This window comes from Lolium rigidum, chromosome 1 (genome assembly GCF_022539505.1).
Source record: "Lolium rigidum isolate FL_2022 chromosome 1, APGP_CSIRO_Lrig_0.1, whole genome shotgun sequence".
NCBI classification, from domain to species: Eukaryota; Viridiplantae; Streptophyta; class Magnoliopsida; order Poales; family Poaceae; genus Lolium; species Lolium rigidum.
Window position 1 is genome coordinate 316,654,081 of NC_061508.1, and position 13,880 is coordinate 316,667,960.

A 13,880-nucleotide genomic window follows, 5' to 3' on the forward strand; every position below is an offset into this window, starting at 1 on the left:
CCAAATTGCGTACCAACAAAAAGAACGAGCACAAGAATCGAGCCAAGTCCCAGCTAGAATCCAAATCGCTTCTGTCGTCGGTCTCCCCAGACTCCACCGGCGGCGGCGCGGTCACGACTTGCTGGCGCCTAGGCCGATGCCATCTACCGGCGCGGGCGAGGTTGCGCGCGCTGGGGACTTGATATGCGCCGCTATTGTCGACGCCATCGCCGGATTATACAGGATGTGCGGAGGGGCGGCCGCCTAGGTTGGGGCGCCGCGCTCGGGATCGGGAGTGACGGCGCTGCCTGTAAGTGTTGGGGAAGTGGTAGAGCTGGATGGGTGGTGGGTGGGCTATGCCTACTGCTTGGGTCCTTGTTGATTTTCTTCCATTGCTGCCCATGGCTTACGCCGGAGAAGAGAGTCGCCGGAGAAGCCGCCGCCGAGGAAGGTGGGAGGGGAGAGCGGTGAGGGGTGGGGTTGAGCCGGAGCTGAGGTGGCAAATCTGAGCGACTTGTCTGACCACGTGGAGGATTTGCTGTCCAAGTCAGCAAAACCAAGGTAGAAAACCGTTTGCAGGTGAAAATATCGGTGCAAAAGAGATTTAGTGCTCTCCCTCCGTCCATAAATAGATGTCAAAGATTTATTTAAATTTAAATGTATCTATACACTGAATCGTGACTAGATACATTCATATTTAGACAAACTTTTGGCATCTATTTATGGACAGAGGTAGTATAAATTTACAAAAACGATAATGTGACACACTCATCAATCACATCAATGGTGAAACTAGACACTGAGGAAGGTGAGCTGGCTGCATCATATCAAATGGTACTTCTCCTCACCAAATTGAAACATCAGCTTAGCATCTTTCAAATCGATAACAACCTCGATCTGCATTTGCTAGAAAAGGTCTCCCCAAACCAATAGCATCGGCAATGGTGTTTTGGCACATGGGAGCATATGCTCCCTTTATTTTAAAATGCATGTTACATACTTTTTGAAATTTTAAAAAATTGAAACGAAAAATTCGAACGTACATCTTCACGTGCTACGTGCTCACAAAGTTGTTTCATAAAAATCCGACTTGTCGTGTGGCGTGTGTAAAAAAGACAAAATTCAATGCTGAAAATAAGGCTTTTCGAGAGATAAATTTTCTCTTTTTTACACAGACCACAAAACATATTGGTTCCTCGCGAAACTTGACGAACGTACGTATATTATGGAGATGTACATGTAGAATTTTTTGTCAAATTTTTTCGACATTTCGAAATATAATTTTTTGATAGAGGGAGCATATGCACCCGGGAGCCGAATTGAATTTCCGCTTTCAAATTGATAACAACATCTGCAATTCACTATCTTGGAAACAACAAAATTATGGAAATGCATACCAACTATCAGGGAGACACCAACCAAAATGCCTATCGGGTGGCCATAAATACCAAATTATTGAGTGTGTACATAATTGACATACGTTATATCGGAATAGTCTAAAATAACTCTTTTTTACTCGGTATTGTTTCAATCGTTTAATGTGAAGTTTTGCTCACTTGTGTGAAGTTCTAGTCAATTTTTTGTTATCTGTTTTTTCTAGTTTGATATTTGTTACAACTGCACTCTTCATTTAATTATATTTTTCATTTATGAAAATTGCACATTTTTGGGCATTCACGTTTTTGATCTACTTTATGTTAATTTTTATTTATCTTATATGTGTTGCAATTTATGTTTGTTTTCATGTTGTTGTTTGTGCAACTAAGTAACATAGTCTTTCAAAATTTCCGGTAGAAGAAGACAATCTTATATTATATTTGATAGCGCTTATTCTTTTTTTTGTGTTTTGGATTGAAGGACTCGCTACTCCCTCCGACTCAAATCAACTGAGGCAAACATATACGATGTTGAGTACAAGTGTACTCCTAAGTTGGGTCAATTAATTTGGTCCATCTGCGGTACAAGTTTTTCTAGAGTTTAAATTGCTATGCCACTTATGTTTATGGAAACCATTAGAATCAAGGCAACTATACCAAAAAAAAATCTGTGGATTGCCTTTTGACACCATAGCTTGAAAAGGATTCATAGCAATAGGTTGGACCTTGGAGTTTTCTTGTTGATCATGATCATTTTAGAGCATCCTCTTTTTTTTTGGATTATCCAAAGCACCATGCAAACAAAATTTGCTGTTTTTGTATATGTTACTAAATTACGATATCTCAGTTGTACATTTTGTTCGACAAATCATGTATCTTTTTGATTCTGTATTTTGCATGCAATCTAGGGACCTTTTCCTTCAAAAGAATTTGATAGATATTCTGGAATATTTGGAAATGTAGGAATATTTCCTAGGTAGGTGGTTTGATTCACATGAAAAGAAATCCTTAGGAAACATTTTCTGTGATTAATTTCCACACTATTTTAGAGGAAAAGTTATATCCATTCAAACCTTCTTGATACAAACATCTCCTTGTGATTGCTCTTCTGCGGTGTCACACACCGTTTCGCCCAAATTTTTGTAGCTTTCTATATATAATTCCATAGGGTTGAAGAGGGCATTTCATTCGATCGGATGATGGGTTTTTCATCTTCTTATGTTTTTGAGAATTCCGCCTACCAAATGCAACGTCGCAACCTTTTAATTAAGGAGTTGATACGGTGGATCCAAGCCGATCCACCTAGATTGATGCCCGATCTTTCACAGCGAGAACCTGGGGTAGAGAATCCTCCCAACAACGCGATGAACGCAGCCTGGAGAAGAGGGAACGAATCCAGCAAGCAACGGATCGATGAACGATACGCCTCAAACCAAGAGCTAGACAATCCTTGATGAACACAAGAACCTTCGCAGCGGATAATAATATAGATAAACGGCAGCGCCGTACCCCTGGAGGGATGACACACGTGAACACACGCAATGGGGAAAACCCTAATCTTTAGTCTAAACTTGATCTCCCTAAACCCTAGCCGTGCCATCTCCTTATATGAGAGGGAGAGCTGGCCGGCCGGCCCCCTTATTGGGCCTAACCTAGTTCGACTTGGACAGGCCCAAGTCAAACAGACTCTATTAAAACCCTAGATGGCCCACAACATGACCTGGCTACATTATTATCTCCTAATAACAAGATTATAATAAACTACTGGTACAACCTTAGACCCAAATATCATATCAATGGCTATCCTAGAGTACCAGGCCCGGATATCCATATCATCTCTCCCCTTCTTCAAGAAGCGTTGTCCCCAACGCGTGAGGGTCTTCTGGAAAAGGTGACGTGATATGAACATGACACGTCCTCGCCGTCTTCAAGTCTTGCTTGCCTTCCACACCACATCCTCCCTCGCGGCCTCGCTTGACTTGATACAGCACTTGGCGCCTCCTTTCTTCTCCACATGAGCTTGGACTTCGGCGCCAATTTCTTCTTCTTGCGAGGTTTTGATGGACCCTTGTGTCGCCGCACATGACCCCGCACAAGATGTGTAATTCCCGGGCCACATAGATGTCTCACACGTCCATCCTTGCCTCGATGCATCTGCGGTGTCGCGGAAAACTGGACTGCAGTACTCCTAGCACGGTAGTGCCGCTGCCCATTGTCTCCACTGACGCGCTCGGCCACAGCCAGTCTAGGCGCCGGTTGACCGGACGGTTGACCGGCCCGGCCGGTCCTGGAGCCGGTCGGCCGGCCCTGGCACCAGGCTGAAACACCATCAGCAATAGCTTCTCTAACCTGCTCGCCTCCCACTCCTCCCACGCGCATCTGCGCCATATGCACCGAAACACCATCGGCGCACCCATCATCGGTCCGTGTACCGACATCAACACAACCGGAACCGTAGCACATGCCGCAACATCCACATCAACAATAAGTGGAGCTTCATCCGGCTTGTCACCAACAAGAACCGGCTTGTCATCTACGAGCTTGGCTGAAACATCACCAACATCAATGCTCGGAACATCATGCACCTCTTGTTGCACATTAGGCTTGTGCAACTTCTCTTTACGCACCACTAACTCCACATCGGACTTGATATGATCATCACCCATAGGCTTCAAATTCCGTTGTTTGCCACCATGCATAAAAGAATATGTATTTGCTCGCCCAGCATGTGTCACATTACGATCATACTGCCAAGGACGCCCAAGTAGCAATCCACAAACCTCCAATGGCAACACATCGCAATCTATCTCATCAACATAATCATCAACTGTAAATGGCACACGCACCTTATGAGTAATCTTTAGCATACCACAGCTATTCAACCACTCAAGACGTTTAGGTTCAGGAAGACGCCATGTAGACAACCCCAACGCTGCCACCATCGCCTTGCTAATGCCATTAGTACAGCTACCACCATCAACCATCAACTTGCAAGCCTTGCCCTTGATATAGCACTGAGTCTGAAACAAACTCCACCGCTGAACCTTGTCAACTGTCTTGCAAGCATCATCTTGTACCTTCTTGAGTTGCATATTCAGCCCGCTCAATGGTACATCCTCCTCAACAGTCACAGTAGTGCTCTTGGTATCAGAGCCAGGTTTCCTCTCCTCAGTGACTATCGGAACTGGAACAACCTCCTCCACGGTAGTGTTAGAGCACACCAACTCCTTTGTAGGAGATGGTTTAGACATAGTCATATCTTCCTTGGAACATAGCTGCGACCTCGTGCCAACCTCAACTGTCGGTGACACAACCCGAAGTAACTGTTTGAGGGTCTTCACATGCATTGTAGGCTTGTTACCAAACACAAAACACGCACGTAAGAACTCCCGAAAATCAAACCAAGTTGCAGCCATAATGCCCTTCGCACGCATCTCCTTGTTCCACCAACTATATATCTCCTCATCCACACGACGAACAGCAAGTGCCAACCGTGTAGAACGATCCACGAACTCATAAATACCACACCTTTGCAAACCCTGGTGTATATGACTCTCCCACAACTCATAATCTGAATCTGATGCATAATGAAGAAGTTTCCACTTGACCGGAGTCTCAGCAAATGACACACCGTCTAATATATCAATGAAATCATTGAAAACATATCCAGACCTTTTGCCCGAAACACACCGCTTCCCGCGAAAATCACCAGGGAATGATATCACCCCGGAAGACGATGTAACAGGAGAAAACACCGGAGCAAGAGGAGAAACCGCCGAAGAAACAGACATAGCAGCAGGCTGCCCGGCCCAGGGCCCGGTTGGACCGGCCTGTCCGGTCTGTGGCCCGGTTGACCGGCCGCCAACCGGATGCATCGTACCGGAACCAAACCGGACGAAATTTTGCGAACTTCCCGGTCTGCAGCCCGGTTGACCGGATTTTACGCCAGGCTGCCCGGTCACTGGCCCGGTTGGACCGGATTTTACGCCAGGCTGCCCGGTCACTGGCCCGGTTGACCGGATTTCTGACCGGATTTTTCTTGGTCGCGAATTTTCGTCTTCTTCCCGATTCTGGTCGCGATTTTTCGCGATTTTGACCTCCGAAACAGCCATGGATGACCTCCAAACTGCCCCAAACAACTCCAGACTTCCTCCAACCAACCTCCTTCGACCGAGAACCAAACTCCTCCGATCGAAGAACCAATCTTCTCCGCAGCAAACCGATCAAAGAGATCGATCAACAACAACTCGCCGTGAGCAACCCAGAAAGCTGATACCTCATGATACGGTGGATCCAAGCCGATCCACCTAGATTGATGCCCGATCTTTCACAGCGAGAACCTGGGGTAGAGAATCCTCCCAACAACGCGATGAACGCAGCCTGGAGAAGAGGGAACGAATCCAGCAAGCAACGGATCGATGAACGATACGCCTCAAACCAAGAGCTAGACAATCCTTGATGAACACAAGAACCTTCGCAGCGGATAATAATATAGATAAACGGCAGCGCCGTACCCCTGGAGGGATGACACACGTGAACACACGCAATGGGGAAAACCCTAATCTTTAGTCTAAACTTGATCTCCCTAAACCCTAGCCGTGCCATCTCCTTATATGAGAGGGAGAGCTGGTCGGCCGGCCCCCTTATTGGGCCTAACCTAGTTCGACTTGGACAGGCCCAAGTCAAACAGACTCTATTAAAACCCTAGATGGCCCACAGCATGACCTGGCTACATTATTATCTCCTAATAACAAGATTATAATAAACTACTGGTACAACCTTAGACCCAAATATCATATCAATGGCTGTCCTAGAGTACCAGGCCCGAATATCCATATCAGGAGTGCTTTTCTTTTTCTTTCGAATCAACCTTTCAGGGAGTCGTGATCTTTGATTTTATTCGTAAGATGACGTGCCACATCCACCCTTTTGACAAGTCTTGTCTAGCACACCTCCAATGCCACATAAATCGTCTCGAAAATCAAACCTCAATGGGTGTAGGCATGCATGGGCTTTCTTCCCCGTACTCCTTTTGACCCGAAATTGTGTGGACTCTGGAACATGCTAGCTGCTCCACCATAGGGGTTAGTGGTTACGAATCTGATTACCTCCAGTAACATAAACTCACCGTTGGTGGTTCAGACTTTTCTCTGCTCAATTCTTTTCTCAATAACTTAGCGCCGCGCGCAGATATGATTCTTTCCTTTTCTTACGAAGTACGCAACCCTATTTTTATCCGGGACGCAAAAAAGGTTTCAACAAAGTACGCCGGATATAGCATCGATGTCAAGAACTAAAGGCAGGACGCTAGGCAGATAGATTGTCTGGCACTGGCAATTGGCAAGCTTCCAAATTGGATTTTTGCTCTGTCGCGTTCAGCCAGCCATGTAGCACGTCCTTCTCGGCGATTAATACAGTGTAATCGTCGCGGTGATCTGGTTCCCAGATCTCGATCGCCAGGTCGCCGTCCCTCCGGCCGGAGCCCAACACGTACGCGCGACCCTTTCTCTGTATTAATCGGTGAGGAACTGAACGCATCGTCCAGTGCAGCAGCAGCTCCATCAGATAAAGTGGCATGTCTAGTCTAGCTGTCCGGTACGATCGATGCGATCGATCAATCGGGAAGCAGCAAGCAAGCAAGCAAATGTACAATTGGCAGCTGGGGAATATGTCGAAGTGTGGAATCGGATACGCAACAGCAAGCTGCTGAAAGCTGGAAGTGCCGACGAAAAGGGGCCGATGGACGACGTGCCTGATCAGTCGTCAGAGCTAGCAGCTCGGCTAAGTCATGGACTTGTTCGAGTTGGAGCACCGCACGGCACGCGCGGCGCCACGGCTGCACTGGACAGGATGGTGATCGTCTCCCCACGTAGTACGTCACACGATATGGCAACTACTCTTGTGGAAGTCTAGCGATCGAGACAATTCCCGTCAAATCAAATCCATGGGTGGCGCACACGCACGGGCGGCCTCCACCGGTAGCTGGCACGGGTGTGAATCCGTGCTCACGGAGATCGAAGCCAACTAACCGTGTGGCGTGATACGATTGCGGCACGACGACCGGTGCGTCGATCGGAGTTGCTCACAGATTTAATGCGCGCGGCAACGAGGAAGAAGAAAGCACGGAGAGACGAATGGTATGCATGGATGGTTAATGGATCAGTGGTCACCTGGAGCCGGCGGCGAGGCGCGAAGAAGCGGAGGTAGACGAGGTAGGCGGCGGCGAGGCCGACGGGGAGGCCGAGGGCGAAGCCGAGGATGCCACCCACGAGCCCCATGATGGTCGTCGCGAATGCAGCAGCACTCGCATGGAGATCACGGACGGCCGCTCACGAGGCGCCTGCAGGCTAGCACGCGGCCCGGCGGGGAGGCTAGCACACGGCGCTCGTCGGCGGCACCGCACGCGCGCTTGTCCTCGGAGACGAAGGCAAAGCCGAGCCGAGAGGTCCGAGAGGAGATCACGAGGAGGAGGGCGAGTTCAAGCTAAGAAGCTGGGTAGCGCCAAACGAGCGTGGTTTGCTATGTGGCGGAGCGGGAGCTGGTAATTGGGCGGAGCGTGGGATGATGCGCGCCGCGCGCTCGTAGGGTGGTAAAGGGTATGATGGCGGCCGGACGTACGTGTGGGTTTTGGATGGCTTGCGGGCGCGCGCCGGCCGGCTGGCCCAATGCGCGGGGGACACGAAGTAGGAACAGGGATTTGGTTACCGGATGAAATATCGCGGTTACCAAATGAAATATTGCGATTACCGAAATTCTCAGCCCCCTCTGGTAAATAAACTTATTGGTCAAAAAAATCATTCCATTTGAATTTGGTTTGAATTTAGACTGATTGGTTTGTCCAACCTAAACCGTATGTGTTCCCTCTCCACTATAACCCCCATGTCCCAATTCATTTGTCCGAATCTTTCACTTCCTTCTCCTCCAAACCTTATTTTCAAAATATTTAAATATTTTTTAGTTTGAAATTCAAATTTTGTTTGAGAATCTCATCTGGTATTTGATCGGTTATCTCCGGTATCCGTGGTTACCGGAAATCCCAGTCCCCTCTAAGATTTTTTTTCAAACCGGTATCCAAAACCTTGAGTAGGAACCGCCCAAAGCGAGACGCCGTACTAGTGTGTAGAATTTTTTTAAGTCCCCATAACTTTTTAGCAATGTTGTTATACCTGCTTGGTTTTCTATTGTTTTTGTTGGATTTCATATCTAGCCTACACTAACTTGCTTTGCTAGGTCGCATGCCCTCCAGGAAGCTCCCAGGAGAGATTGGTTGCCGGGCTGGTCTGCGTGTTGTGGTCCGACATGAAGCACCTCTATGTCAGACCCTGCTGGATTGCAGTTTCCGTGGAGCCAACCTCGGAAGAGCGCAAAACTATCCCAGGCACATGGAATCGGGCCCGAGAGGCAGATGAATAGTTTTGATGGCTCCTCGTGTCGTCCTAGGGTTGACATAGGATGAAGCTCTGCTTTGGGAGAGACATGTTTTGACGAAATCACCTAAACATTCGATAAAACTCTTATTTACTCCAACATATTTATACCAACTAGTAAATACCTAATATTTACTGCTCGTCATATGTTTTATGTTTTAGCACCTCAAACAGCGGCAACTCGACCACCAGTCCCTTCCATCATCACCATTTTGGCACTTTAGTGCCTCAAAAACTGGTTGTTGTCAGCTTGATGTCGATCGCAAAGACCTCGACGACCCTGGATTGGTGGACTTCACGGTGATGCCCACGGTTGATGTACTTTAGGTTTTAGGGAAAGAGATGCGCTGACGAGTTCGTTAGCTAACAAACAAGAGAAGGCCAGGTTTATACTTAGTTTCGGCCCCTCTTGATGAGGTAAAGGTATACTCCTTCTTGTCTGTTCTTGATTATCGATGAAGATGACTACAATGTTGTCGTGATGAGTTAATGGCACTGGGAGTCACACAACTTGTTCCGTATGTGCAGATAAGTCACGGAAGTTGTGAAACGTACAAACCAGTCATATAACTTTACCGTCGCGTGCACGCGAGGTCACAAAACGGTTTGCCGCCCGGTTCGTACCAAAAACCGGACATGTGTGTTGCGCGTGAGTTGGAGAGAGACAGAAAATTTGCAACAACCCCCTCGCCAACTCTATTCTACTCCAAATCGATTCAGTCACAGGTTAAAAAAAGAAAACGTGGATTCAGTCTGGACATCTATCCGTGCGTATGCTTGCCCAGTTCAGAGTTGGCGGAAACGAACGCGGCCTCAGCGGCCGCCGCGAGTTCATCGCCGGCACCGCCGGCGGCTGCAGAGAAGACGCCGGCCGATGATGCTCCTCATCTCAGGCTCGATTGGCAGGAGACCCCGGTCCACGGTAAGTTCAATTTCGTCCCCCATTAGCTAGGGTTTGTGCATCCGCCGATTCTGATTGTGGCAGATTCCGTCGCTTCTGCTGTTAGTAGATGTAGGGGATTGTTAAGGGAGTAGATGCACGGGATTTCTCTAGTTCAAAGATCTAATTTTGCTCCGATTTGAGCCGAATTTTTGTCAAGTTCATCACGGGAGTAGATGCAGGCCAGGGTCTGTTTTGCTGACTGGTCGTTTTTAACTGAATTTAGGTTGTACTGCTAACTCAACTTAACTGAATATTCACGGTATCTATAACTGAATTTTATTCTCCTTTTTGTAGGTATGGAGTCAAGTAAGTTTAGTGTGCAAGTTCACCATGGTGGATATTTTGTGGGATCTGGAGAGACTGTTAGCTACACGGATGAGAAAGGAATTGCATGGTTTGACAACTTGGACAGAAACAACTTTAAAATGGACACTATAGACCTCATGATCGATCAGTTATGCTATAAGGAGAGGAAGTTTGTTTTCTGGTGTCCACCCGGGAAAGCAATTGATGAACTAGTCGAGATATGTTTTGACAAGCATTGTCACCTTATGTCGAATGCATCTGTGGAGTGCAAGGTTCTTCTTTTGTTTCTTCATCATTTGGATGACCATGAACAACAGGTGAAGGAAGAACTCTCCCATAAGGGTGGTGATACTGATTGTTCTGAAGATTCAGAAGAAGAGAATTTCCAGTGTGACTCGGATGGGGATCCTGCTTGGTATGATAGTGACTATGATATGAAGGAAGATGACGAAGATTTTGCAGATAATGTGGATGATTCAGAGGATGATGAAATGGTTGAGTTGGGAAAGCAGATTGCAACACAACATGCACATGTACCTGGCTATGATGATGTCAATGAAGCTGATCTGGAGTTACCAGTGGAAGATGACAATGAGAGGAGACACAAGAGCGATTCTGATGACGAGGAGTACAAGAAGAAGAAAAGGAAGAGTCAAGTGACGTACAAGTTCAAGCCTTTTAACTCAGCTGGTGACATGGATGATCCTAAATTTAAAACAGGCATGGTGTTTGACTCTGTGGAGGTCGTTAGGAAAGCGGTGTCACGGTATGCAATCAATGAGAGAGTTCAAATTAGGAAGATAAGGAACAACAAGATCAGGTTTGAGGCTGTTTGCGAAGGAAAAACAAGTAATGGTGAAGTGTGTAAATGGAAGTTCATTGCCGTGAAGGATAAAAGACAAGTAGATTTTATCCTTAAGTGCTATGTTGGAGAACACACTTGTGAGAGAGTGTGGGAAGTCAAAGAACTCTCGGCACCTTTCTTGGCCTCGTGAGCATGTTGAGATGTTCAGAGACAATGACAGAATGTCACTTAAAACATTTGCGAGAAAAGTGAGGAAGAAATACAACATGGAGCCTAGCAGGTACAAACTTGGAAGAGCTAGGCAAGCAGCAGTGGCGGTGGTACATGGGGATGAGATCAAGCAGTTTTCATTGCTTTGGCAGTATGGCAAAGAATTTGTAACTAGAAATCCTCGTTCCTCCTTTTATGTACACCTTGAGCATGGTTTATTTAGCACATGCTACATGAGTTTAGCAGCTTGCAAGATAGGTTGGCTGAAGGGTTGTCGACCAGTAATTTGTCTTGATGGAACTTTCATAAAGACAATTTCCTGATGCTGAGCATAGGTTTTGTGTGCGTCATTTGTATCAGAACATCCACCAGGTCCACAAGGGTGAAACAGTAAGACAACAACTATGGGCTTGTGCCAAATCCACAACAGTAGCATCATTTGAGAGGAACATGGCAAAGCTAAAGGAAGACAATCCCGGAGCACATGCATTTGTTGAGGAGATGGCTCCAAATACATGGTGTAGAGCATTCTTCAGTGATTTCCCTAAGTGTGACATTCTCCTAAACAATACATGCGAGGTGTTCAACAGGTACTAAATATTTCTCATTGACGTGTATTGATTTCTTTTTGTCATTTGCTGATTTTTCCCTCATTTACTTGCTGTCATTTGACTTGTAGATACATCTTAGATGCAAGGGAGCTCCCTGTGATGTCCATGTTTGAGAAAATTAGATCACAGATTCAGCACATGCAATACACGAAGAGGAAGGAATCACTTGAGAAATGGACAGGCAATATTACTCCAAAAATTAGAGACAAGTTGAGGAAAAATACCGAATTTTCAAGAGATGTTGAAGTGTCACCAGCTAGTGGAGGAGTATTTGGAGTGGAGTCACATGGAAGGGATTATGTGGTAGAGCTTAACATGAGAGCTTGCTCTTGCAGAAGATGGCAACTTACAGGTATCCCATGTAGCCATGCAATTGCTTGCATGAGGCATGATAGAATAAAGCCTGAAAGCATGGTGTCAAGCTGCTACACTCTGCCAACATACATGCTAGCATATGGTGGGCAAATCTTTCCTCTTAGAGATAAGGATGAGTGGGCACCTGTAGATGCAACTCCTATCTTGCCTCCTCTTTATGAAAAAAGTGTTGGAAGGAGGAAGAAAAATAGAAGGAAGCAACCAGAAGAGAGTGAAGATGGCACTAGACTGAGCAAGCATGGTGTTACAATGCACTGCGGATATTGCAAAGTAGCAGGCCATAACAGAGGCGGTTGCGGTGAGCTAAAATCTGCAATAATAAGGGAAAATGATGTCGCTCTTGGCAATAATAAGGAGGAGGAGCTGCAACAAGAAGAACATGCACAAGATCAACAATCAGTGCAACAAGAAGAGCAAGCTGCAGCACATATAGAACCACCCGGTCAAGCTCATGAGAAAGGAAAAAATACAAGCTCAAGAGGAAGGAAAAGAACACAAAGTAGCAAGATGAAGGAGCATGTTGAGCATCTTTTGCAGATAGCTAAGAGGAAAAAATCAAAACAGATTCTAGATGAAAATGGTGATATTGACTTCCCTGTGATTAGAACTGTGAGTATTCTTCATGTTTTGCCATATTTCTTATTTATATTATCCTCGAAGCAATACTTGACATATTTCTTATTAAAATCAATAGCACATTCATAAACAAGAAAGGGCAGATCTACATCTGAAAGATTCCATGGTTGACATTCTGTAACGTGAGGTATATTTCACTATCCAAATTCTTTCACACGTGTTAAATAAATATTGATGACATTATATGTGCGTCTAAATAGGGGCCTGCACAAGCAATGCCTGTAATTGTAGAGGAAATGCCAGAAGAAAGTTACTTTGTTGCAGAACATAGAGCCAATATCCCTTCAAGAAGAGGTCCACTTGTCAACACATCTGGGAGAGCACTAGGATCAAGAGGAACTAGAGGGGGAAGAGGAGCAAGAGGAGCAAAAGCAGTTTAAGTTATCTATATATGGCAGTTTAATTGTGATGGCAATGTCTTAATACTGCTCACTTTTGATGTTATAATAGACCATGAATACAATTATATTATGTACACTGGCTGTGACAAGTTTATTGTGATGGCAATTTCACTATGCCATTTTGATGTAAAAATGATGTTGATTTTCTTTTAGGGAAAACATGATGTTGAATTTGTGTCAATAGATGCTGTCAAAAGTTTGGACAAAAATGCTGTCAAAAATCTGGACGGAAATGCTGTCGAAAACATGTTATTTTGCTATCAAAACTAAATATGTTGGATATTCCAGTCCTAAAATAACTGCAGCAGGGGGTGAAGTGCAATAAAACAGCCCCTCTCCATCTCACGTGCAACGCACGTGTCTGGTTTTTTGCATGAACCAGGCAGCAGACCGTTTTGTGACCTCGCGTGCACACGAGAGTAAAGTTATGTAACTGGTTTGCACGTTTCGCAACTTTCGTGACTTATCTGCACATGCGGGACAAGTTGTGTGACCTCCAGTGCCATTAACTTTGTCGTGATGGCTATGACTATATAGGGTTTGTATACGAGGTATCTCTGTATAGTCTCTCTCCATCCCGCGACCCTCCTAGCCTTTATATAGGAGGCTAGGTCTCAAGTATCATGTCCGGGTCAGTTACAAGATGAAGATGAACTCGAGAGTTCTCCATCTTTGGCCTAACCTTGTTCCGCACGGCAGGATCAAGGGCCTTGAATGCTTCATAGTTGCCAAACCATTTTGGGCTTCGTGGTCCTTAGCAGGTCATTAGGTGGGTCCTCCGGTTATGTTGCACCAGGCATGTTAATAGTGG

At 45.9% G+C, this 13,880-nt stretch overlaps 1 long non-coding RNA gene across 1 annotated transcript; it reads left to right on the top strand.

Moving 5' to 3' along the window:
• Positions 1–12,485: 12,485 nt before the first annotated feature.
• On the top strand, positions 12,486–12,933 carry LOC124684222. Its single transcript, XR_006996951.1, has 3 exons — positions 12,486–12,641; positions 12,727–12,795; positions 12,869–12,933. It is a non-coding gene; the product is annotated as an uncharacterized LOC124684222 (long non-coding RNA).
• Positions 12,934–13,880: the final 947 nt, after the last annotated feature.